The 10,791-nt window shown below is 41.3% G+C and overlaps 1 protein-coding gene across 2 annotated transcripts in view; it reads right to left on the reverse strand.

The window, feature by feature from the left end:
* Window positions 1-8,584, reverse strand: part of HIVEP2 (HIVEP zinc finger 2) — a 143,590-nt gene extending 135,006 nt beyond the window's left edge. The window contains exon 1 of one of the 2 annotated variants that reach the window (XM_088141576.1): window positions 8,192-8,584. The gene's annotated coding sequence lies outside the window, so the exon portion shown is untranslated. Of the gene's footprint in view, window positions 1-7,201; window positions 7,350-8,191 lie in introns of those variants that run through there. The other variant, XM_088141570.1, reaches the window with a different exon arrangement.
* Between the last annotated feature and the right edge of the window lie 2,207 nt (window positions 8,585-10,791).

The following is a 10,791-nucleotide window of genomic DNA, read 5'->3' on the forward strand; positions in this document are numbered from 1 at the left end:
TTGTGTGTTGTGACATGGAGAAGAATATACAGTAAATACGCATAAATGGTTTATATATGGTAGTGGCTCCCAAGAAATGTAACTAGGCCCACCATTATAAAAAGTTCCTCTAAGAAATGTTTGCATCATGATTAAAAAAAAAAAGATGAAAACTATTAAAATTCAGGATTTTCAGTTAATAAAAAATAAGAATCAGGTACCTATTGTCTAGTACATTTGTCATTAATATGGATATAATAATCCAAACAGTTTTCAACACCTCTTAACTGCAATACTATTGTATTTAAAACGTTTAATCCCAAAATGGTTTGTTTCATATTAACAATATGTTCTATGTTATATGCTTGATCTTATCAATGTGTTGCTTAGGGAGTAGATAACCAGGGCTGACTTAAAATGAAATTCATATAATATTTTCTGAATAAGTACACATACTAATTGGTTGCTATAATAAATAAACCATATTTGTTTACAACTAAATAGAGCCTTTATACTGCTAAGAAATATAATCTAAAACCTTTGGACTATGCGACCCACATACCTTTCTTACTACAGTTTGTATTTGCTTAGAGAAACAACTGTCTAATTAAGGGTTTCTGATACCGCCCTCTCTATATAGGTAGATACTACTACTTACTAGAAGATGGGAAATACACTAAAAATACATTTTCTATGGAGTAAGTCCCACCTGACCTCCATGGTACATAGGACACCTCCATATAGTATTCTATGATTTGCTGTTGTCTTCTTCTTGACAGCTTTTTAAGCTTGTCAGATTAACATATACTAGGGAAATCTGCAGGATGGGTCAAAAAGGTCAGGATGGCAACTGAAGCCATACCCCTTTTGTGTGTGCATCACAATGCATGTAAAATGGGGTGAGGTGACTGCACAGTTGCAATCTTTTTTTTTTCTACACACACACATACACACATACTTGCTTGCCTCTGGCCTATAGCTCTGAAATGTCCTAGTGGTCTCCTATCCAAGGATTAACCAGGTCTGTTCCTGTTCAGTTTTTTGAGATCAGCCAAAGTCAGCTAGATTCGGCCGTCTAGTTGAACTTAAAGGAAACCTACATAGCACTGTAGACTAGGAATCATTATTTTCACAGAGGAAGGTCTATATAACTGGCCACTAATATGTTGTTCTATAACATGGAGATTATCTATGTTCTTTTGCTGATCATGTAAAACCAGGAAAGTCCCAAAAGTGCCCCAGAGGAAATTAAGGCAGGGAGATAATTAAAGTGGAAGAAATCAAAATGGAAACAAAGAGAGGAGGAGGAGAAGGAAAGCCGTTTGGAAGTGAGGAGTCCAGACATCTGGTAATGCAAAAGATTAGTCTTTGTCAAAAAAGAGAGAACTGGGTGTCACAAGTGGAAGGGAAGATAAAACCCTTTACTAGCATGCAGTGTAATTGTTTTCCCCAAAAGAAGGCATCTGTTTTCCCTCCCTCCCAGTATGGCCAAGAGAAAGAAACTAAAAGCTTTACTTCCAGTTTACAATATGTGGTGGTTACTCTTAACTGGAATGCAGTTTGGTAGAACAGTTAATCTACATAATGCAGGTTTGAAGTTCCCTAATGTCCAAAAGCTTTGGTTAAAATTAACCATAGTTTGTTGAGTTTGAACATGGCACCAACGTTTAGATGATCAGAAAAGCAACATTTTCAGTTTCACACATACTGAATCAAAATGGACCAAACTATTTTATGACTTAGTGTTGTGGGAATCCATACAATGTGTATGATAGAAATGGAACTGTGATCGACTTGTGTTTCTATTGCTTTTTTCAAGTTTTTATTATGTTTTTGTATTTTTTATGATGTAAACTGCCAGGAGCCATTTCTGAGTCCAGCAATATATAAGCACAATAAATAAATGTCAGCAGTCATCAGGGCTAATTTCTACCACTGTCAATCATTACAACCCAACTGTCCTCTCTTTATCCTCCTCCTCACCGCATGCTCACTGAGAAGTCTTTGGAGAAAGCCGAGAGAGGTGTAGCCCTTTGGAGCAAAATGCTCCACCTCTAATGCCTGGCTTTAACCAGATATTAAGTGGTTAATACATCTGGGGCTAGAACAGGATATTGGTCTATCTGCCGCAGCCTCTTCCCCTGCCTACCAGTTATTTAAAATAGCTTTTACTGCTGGGCTTATAGAATGGCAAGTACATGGGTATTCCCATGATTTCATAAGCCATCTTAGCCCTCAGCATCACAGGCACACAGAGGGAGCACTCTTTCCTTTGAGCAAAGCAAAGGATCAGAAGGGCCTGTAAGCTCCATTGCTCCAATAGCGCCTGCAAACTCTAACTCTGCCAAAAAATACAACCATTTTATACTGTAGCTACCTTTCCTACAATTTACTGTTCCTTGAATAAGGAAATTGTTCTGGAGGAAGACAAACAAAATGGTGTTACTTGTCTCTCTTCCACTGTTCTACCAGTTACATTCTGTGTTCGTTATAAAATAAAACATGCTCATCGGATCAACTATACTGTACAGTAACAATCCTTCTATTCTACCAAAGGTATCTCTAACAAGGACTTATTTTGACTTATAGATGACCATAGTACTGATTTATATCAAGATTTTTTTAAAAAGTAACTGGCATAAAGTAAACCATATTAACCTACTAGTAGAAAGTCAGTGCAATTATTAGTACAAGATGATCCAAGCAGATTCATGCATCGTTACTCAGCAAGAAGCACATGAATGCACTTTTTTTTGTTTTGTTTTGTCCTCATAGTAACAAGGACTCTATAAACAGATCTCACACATGTAAAAATGTAATAATCTAAAAATCCTTTAGGGCTGTTTCTTGTATTGTTGCCATACAGCTTGAATTAAGTATTAAGAAAGCATTTCTTCAAATTAGGTTCTGCAGACCAAATTACATGTGGTCATCTACACCTATTATGGAAATGGGAAAGCCAGCATCACTTGAGCCAAACTTAGGTCTTTCATAAGTTAGACTTCTAGCCAATGCTTGGCTGATTACATCAAATAAATATTTGGACGGCATTTCTGTGAACATACTGCAACTAAAATAAAGTCTCTTGTGGACATTTGCAAACTAACAAATTTATTATGACATAATTCTATGTGCCACAATCCACTTCATCAGATGCATATCCTTATCCTGAATTAAAATCAAATTTGCACATAGTGATAAGGGGAAGAGATTGAAAATGGAAATGAAAATATATACCTTACCCCATTTGGATTTTTTGCCTCTTCACTCCCTTAGCTACTGTATCTTAAATGCCCATTCCACCAACTCACTAACAGCACGTATCCTCTCTTGTTCTAAAGACTGAGCTTTCTTCACTAAATTTCCTTTATCATTGGACTCACGTTGCTTTATTAACTCTTAGGTGCCCCCAGTTAAAGGAATCTGAGCATGTTGTTTAAGTTTAGAAGGTTGGTTCTATCTGTACACATTTGTGTATGCGTAAAACAGTATTAAAAAGGAAAAACCTACTTTTTTTATGTTGCATTTATATGCTACAGGAAATGACAGAAGGAATCTTCTAAAGATAGTGTATATAACTGATTAAATGAGAGCAGCTTTTCAGAAGATCAAAAGGTTTTCAACCAATTCATCAGCTTGGCACTCTTACTCTTCACCTTCTTAGTTTTTATACTCCTTTCTCGTGTGGTACAATACAGTACTGTTTCCTTTCTCTTTGACATTCTCTCCTTCTTTTAATACATTTTTTGAAACTCACATCTTTCAACCTCTTATACCCCTCACATTCTGCTTTAGTTGCCATATATTACCAGTAGCACGTTTAATTCCTCTTGGTTCTCAGGTATCAGAAGAGCTTTCTTAAATTAACTGGCAGTTTGTTTCCATCTGTGAAGCTGGGGGTAGCGGTGGGGGGCAGGAGGCATAAAAAAACCCAAGCTGGCAGCCAGGTCTTGACTTTTTTAACCTCCTACTCTGCTGCTTTATCAACAGTCTTTCAAGAAAACTTGCCAACCAAGAGAAGCATCTATCAACTGAGTTTACTCAACGTGATGCTGCTTGAGAAACCCCAGATTCAATTTCTGAATTAGAAATGAAGCTCATGAGACAGCTCTTACAATACAGGAGCTGTATTTGCACACACATAGAGCCACAAACACACAATCTACATTTTAGCCTAGCATGGCCTACAAGCTCAAACCTCATGGTTAAATCTATGGAGAAGTGTACTATTAAGAAGTTCAACTGTTATTCTAATTGGATGAAGAATCCAGTACCGTACAAATAAAGGATCGTTCTTCTACAAGTAGTCTCATTCATTATAATCCTACAGGAGGAATGGGCTTTGTAAAATCTGTCAGTTCCATCTACACCTCTGATAACACAGCCGCATTACTATTTTAGACTGACTTGTCAGAAACCAGCAACTGGGCAAGTTCAGGACAAACTTGAAACGTAAGATTTGACTGTTCATATATTTAATAATTTCTCCCTTCAGTGGTCACATCTGAAGTTCACTGGGGATCATATTCCAAGCTTTTGGAGAATGCTTGTAGTTTCACCATCATGGGATAATTTGCCCTCAATGTTCCATCCCAATATTCAAAGTCAATGTTACTGAAAAAGTTATAGAAGGCTGGAACTACAAAATATGGCTGCAAAAATGTGGATGACCACTAGATGGCACAAAGATATAGAAAACCCTAGCTGTTTATTCCCATCTAGGGGCAGTAGTTAGCAAAGCCAGGTACAAGGTTGGAACTCTTGGGAAGTTGGACTCACTTACTAAAACTGATTCCCAATTGTATCTGTTAATTAAGACTCCACCATAACAGAAAATTTGAAACCTCTTCAGTAACAAAATCACACATTTTTATACAATTCATATAGTCTTTCCTCCACTATTTTTAACAGATTTGTCAAGAACTACATGTAATCTTTCTTTGGATTTATCTTGTACCCTTGTTTCAAGCAGGTGAAACTATCCCAAACAAGATTTTAAAATATTAAACTAAAATGCAAATAATAAATATATTGCATTTCAATTATTTGTTACTTCTTAGACTGCAATCAAACTATTACCATCAAAAACATCCATATAAATCAGACTTTTTATTTCTCAAATTTCATTCAACATGGAAATACTAAAAAATACGTAACAAAAGATTCAGTTTGGAGATTATGACAAAAATCAGATTCTAGGAAACATTCCATAAATACTACCATTTTATTAGCAGTAATATTTCCAGTGCTACTCTTTAATACAAAAAATAGACAACACGCAGTTGCGCTATCAACATTTCACTTGAGTATGTAAATTGACAACTGTCTACTTTGTCTTCACAGACTTTAAAAGAAAATTTCTGTTTAATCTATGAAAAAATGGTGCAAACTACCATCAATTTTAAGAGTATGGAAGTTTGGTTGAATGGTAGTTTTTGGACAGACAGAGCAATCCTATACATGAATACCCAGAAGTAAACTCCACAAAGTTTTATAGGACTTACTCTATTGTCCAGAAAAGCCTTATTTCAACAGCATAAGAGAAAGAAATCAAAGCTTGAGACAATTGCACAGACATTTCTTTTAATAAAACAAAAATAAAACATGGGTTTCATTCACATTTTCCATTTGTAAACTCCATTGTGTATCTCCACCATAACAACACTAAGGTTCTCAAAGTATTTTCTTGCAATTCCACTGAAATGAATGCAATGCTGTAAACCAATCTTTTTAGAAATATGTGAATAGATAGCTATTACTAAGCACAACATTTTTCTAACCCCAAATCTCATAGCAACAAACAATTATTGTCTCTTAGATCATATATCTAATCATGAAGACCCTTTAGAGAATTCAGGAAAAAATGTCAACTGATCAATTAGACAGCAAAAACAAGAACATTCTGCAGACTGCAAAACAGTTTTATTTATTCTATGTTAAGCATTAATACAAACTTAATTATGATATACAGGTCTCACATTTTATTAAAGAGAACACACATGATTTAAAAGAACAGAGGCATCCCTGTGGTACTGTATATGGGAACAGTGTGGAAAAAGTAACTATCAAGATCTTCTTTCTTATAACAAATAAATGAAGTCTGATACTAGGCCACTGTTCTTGGTCCTAAACAATTTTGTGTATTTTCCTTAGAGCTATATAAACAGAAGAGATAACATCTTTTCTTTCACAGCACTCCCCTGTCATTCATCTGTTTTCCAGGCAGGGAATAGCAATGCTTATCTGAGAATTATGTGTAAGAAAATTGCATTCATGATGATCCGTGGAATAAAGGTGGAGTATTAGGGGCCAAGTTTAAACCAGGGATTTCCCCTTCAAATGTTAATTTCCTATCATTACAGTACAGAGGAAATAAACACTATGGAGAAACGGCAAGAACCGGCTTTATTCCCCCCCCCCCCGTTTCCCCAAGGACGATATCAAGCAAGAGTTTAAGGACTCTTCTCAATCTCTCCTCCAGCCCGCACTATTCACACTTCCATACAGATATTTAAGGGCCGAAGATTACATGGAGCAAGCACGGATGAGAATCTGTAGGTTACATAATCGTATCTAAACATCCATATGCATACCTATTATATAAGAAAAACATTTCTCTGCAATAGACTACGAACAGGGAAGGGGGCGGAGGTGAGAGCCAGATTTCGTTGCAAACCCCTAAGGAAGCCAGCCTGCAGATGAGGGGAGAGAGGGAGATCACATCTGCTTTCGCAGCCGTAGCAGCAACAGCAGCAGGCAGAGCCCCTTGTTAACCCCCTTCCTGTGGCTTTTACACGTCATGGAACATTCCCGGAACGGGCCAACGTTCCACCCACTTCAGGGAACAGACATAAAGGCGCAACACACAGATATCCTTCTCCTCGGCTTGTCCGCCCTCCCCCCCACCTCTGTTCGCAGTGCACATTCATTTCCCCTCCTCCCCCGCGCACACAGCTGCTCCTGCTGCTGCTGCTGCTGCTGCCGCCGCTGCCACCGCCACCACCACGCGCTTTTTCCTCGGCCCCCACCAGGGGCTCCCACATGCCACCTCCGCCCCGCAGGCACAAGAAGTAACGAAGCCAGCTCAGGCGGTTGCCAAGTCACCCTGACCCCTGGAAGCTAGTGGCCGAAATGCTTTCCGACAGCAAACCCCGCCGCCCTTCGCAGCAGCCCCAGCGCGCGCGGGCGTTGCGCGTGTCCTCTTCAGCTCCCCACTAGCTACCTTGAAATGGGCAGAGCGGTGCCTCAGCCGAACCCCAGCGGCAGCAACCGCCGTGTCGCGTCCCCTCCTCTGAGCTCTGCGTCCTCTTCCTCCGCCTCCTCATCTGCTCATTAGTAACCATGCACATACTTCTTCCCCACAGGAGGAGATTACGCAAGCCCGCTTGCTCCTAATCTGCATACACTTACATGCTGGGTATTCCCCACATTCCCTAACAGTAGGCCACGAGCAAAAGACCTCGTTCGCGCGCGTTTCCGCGCGCGCGCTCTCACACACACGCACACACACAACAGAAAGGGGGGAGCGGATTGTCTGCCGGCGGGGGAAGGGGAAGGGAGGCGGTTCTTAAATCAGGTTGCCAGATCTGAACTTCTAATATGCAAATCAAGAAGCGCCACACTGGAACCTGGGGTGGCGTCCTCTTCCACAGCATGTGACAGCGCTCGCGAGGGTGCCTGCAAGATCGGTTTCCTTTAGTCAATATTCGCTGCATCGCAGGCAGTATAGAAGCGTTCTCGGCAACGGGCGGCTTGTGACAAACCCCGTACCCACAAGACAAGTGAAGCGAGGGACGGGTAGGTTATACATATGTATTGTCCCCCCCCCCCCCGCCTTCCCTGTCTCCCCCGCGGGAATTGAATGGCCCGGAGCCGGACCCTGTCACCGACCACTCCCTTTTCACCTCACTTGGCAACCCAACAATCTTTCCAACTATTGCTCAAAAGACACGAAAGGGCAGTGCATCATTACAACTACGGGTCACCGAGCCACCAAGCCCTTGCTTTTCTGTTGCCCCCCGAAAGGCAGCTCATGAAACAGTCCGACCCCTTCTCCAGTTCCCTTTTTTACGGCCACCGTAACTCCAGTAACAAGGATCAGGGCCACGTCAAAGAACTGTCATTTGTTCTTCCCTCCCCAAAAGAGAGGGGAATTGGAAATAAATGAGGTGGGGGAGGCAGGCAGGCAGGCATCTTTGCAGCAAAAGCTCACCTGGGAATCAACGAGCAGGAAAGCCTTGTGCACCGCGCGTCATTTCTTGTTGCGCCCTTACTAAGTCTGGGTCTGGAGTGAGGTGCCGTGCAGCTTTGCTTTATATAGCGACAGGTATTCCAACAGCCAAAGGTGGTTGTGTTTCATGTGATTCTGTTCAAATCGATCATCGCTTTCTCCTTTTATTCTCCTCGATTAAACAAAATAAAAATATCTACGCGTACTGTCTTTCTCGCACACATACACAAATATATATACACGCGCACACACATGTGTTTGTGTGTGTGCGTATGTCTATAAATATACCAGTCTTAAAGGACAGGGCCGAGAGGCCGCAGTTGTCTGTTGCGTGTGCGAGTGTTTGTATTTTTCTTCCCTTCTGGATGATAGGAGCCTCTGATCTGCAGACGGACTGGGTTATTCCTGGCACCACTTCCCAGAACAGAAGTTACAAGGGGAGAGAGCAAGGGGAGAGCTCAGCCAGTGATGTCATCGGATCCCCCATTGCGTCCCGGAGAAGGGAGGGAAGGAGGCTGAACCAGAAGATCCAGTTCCTGAGAGCCCTGGCTCGAGCGGGCGTCTGTTTGACAGACGGAGCGTGTACGAGAGGTGCTCCGTGCAAAGCGGGGGAGGGACGGAGGGAAGGAAAGGAAGGGGGCGGGGCTTCCCCGAGCGCAGGGAGCTGCGAGTCTCTCCGTCGGTCAGGGGAGATCTCTCTTCCTCTTCCCTCCCCCTGCAAAGGGAACTCCCCGGAGAGCCGGTTTCAACTTGCCATGCGAAAGTTGTGCGTCTTCCCAGCCTGAGAATTTCCTTTAAGGATGTGGGTGGGATCTTCTGTTCTGCTGCCCATTTTCCCTCCTCCTCTTCTCCTCTCCTCCTCCTCTTTCCCCTTTGTTTCTTTCCTTCCCGGTTCTGCACCTCCCTGGCCCGGCCAAGGTCACATTATCTGCCGGGAGAAGAACCAAATTTAAGAACAAAAAAACACCACGCTGACTGCATTCCTGCGGCATTTTTAAAGCTTGTCTTTCGCAGCTGCTTCCAACCTTTAGGACAGCCGTCTGTTCTGCGAATCGTTTGTATTCAGTTGGAAAGTTGATCTGCCGTTTGCAGAGCGTCGCTGGTTTTACATCGCTTTTCGCATATGACCCTATATAATGTCCCACATTCTTCGAACATCTCAGACGCCCTGCCCATTTCCCAGCGGAAAACGATTCGCTTAGGAATTTTGCTGCTGGCTTTGGATTTGATCATTAACTATTTTCGCTTTTGCCCCTCTCTGACCAATCGGTATTATTTGATCTATGTAATGGGGAATGCAGGATTTACAGTCGAAATCTTAAAATAGGTTGAGTTTATTTCGTCTATGGCAGAAACCGATGAGGTGATGTTCATGCGGGACGCAAGTAAGACGTGGTAAACTCGTTACAGTATCAGAAGATCGAGAGGGTTGTTCCGGCTGTCAATCTAATCGCAGCCTTACTAAATAGGGTGAGCTCGTGAGGTTCTTCCCGGGTTCCACTTGGGACCTTGTGAGCCAAGCGGCCAAATTGTTTGACGTCGGCTGTGTTTGCCTGTTCCCAAGGCCGGTAGAAAACTGATGGAACACATTGTGGAAAAATCGGATGTAATGGAACCAAAACGGATCCTCCTAATACTCATGTGACTGCAACGTGCTGACCCGAGGAAACCATCAGAAATCACAGTTTATATCTGTGCTCAGTAACTGTGCATGTCTCCCACACTGTGTGGCCATCTTGGCATAAAACCCCGCTTTGTGAGCATAATTTTACAGGGCGTCTAGCTGTTCTTTCCTTTGGTGTTCCTTCCAACTTTTCACACTACTTCTGCTGTCAAGTTTCTTTTCAGTGCATGTCCATTAAAGAGAAAATTATCTTTGATTTCCAGCTATAAGGTCTCCCCATCTTCTATCAAAAAACTTGTGACTTTTACACATATTCAGAGCCAGCACCCTTCTATCTGGACTTCAGCATAAAAATAATTGTCTCCAGCATGTCCTGGTGCTGCCCTAACAGTTTGTGGATTTGGCAAGGTAGTGGTCCGTTGAAAACCATAAGGAGCTGCATTTCATTTATGTTTTACGCTACTATGAAATCAGAACAGATATATAGGTGTGGTCTGTAGACATGGATACGAGCTATTAATCCATGTTTTACAACTTAGTTTATTTCAGGAATAACAAAATTATATATATATATATATATATATATATATATATATATATATATACTTTATTATATATATATAAAATTTGAAATGGAGGATTTCTTCTAATTTTTATACACTCTGACAAACTTCAGAGCTTATTTCTGTAGTGTTTTATTATATTTAAAAACACCACTTCAAATTAGAGCTTAACCATACTGCCACAATTTGGCCTGGTAATACAGAAGAATTGCAGAAGCTTTCTCGGACCTAGGAATTTGCAATCTCTAGGACAGGTCCTGGCTGTTCGCTGCAATTATGGCAAACAACAAATTGTTTTGTGATTGGGAGTGCTGCATGAAGAGTTTGGGGGCACACCATGAGAGCTCTGTAATCTAGGATACCAACTATTTTGCTATCAGTTATTTTCTAAATCA

The sequence above is a fragment of the Python bivittatus genome, unplaced genomic scaffold, assembly GCF_059951505.1.
Source record: "Python bivittatus isolate LINGU-HERP-01145 unplaced genomic scaffold, Pbiv_v1 ctg000020_np1212, whole genome shotgun sequence".
NCBI lineage: Eukaryota > Metazoa > Chordata > Lepidosauria > Squamata > Pythonidae > Python > Python bivittatus.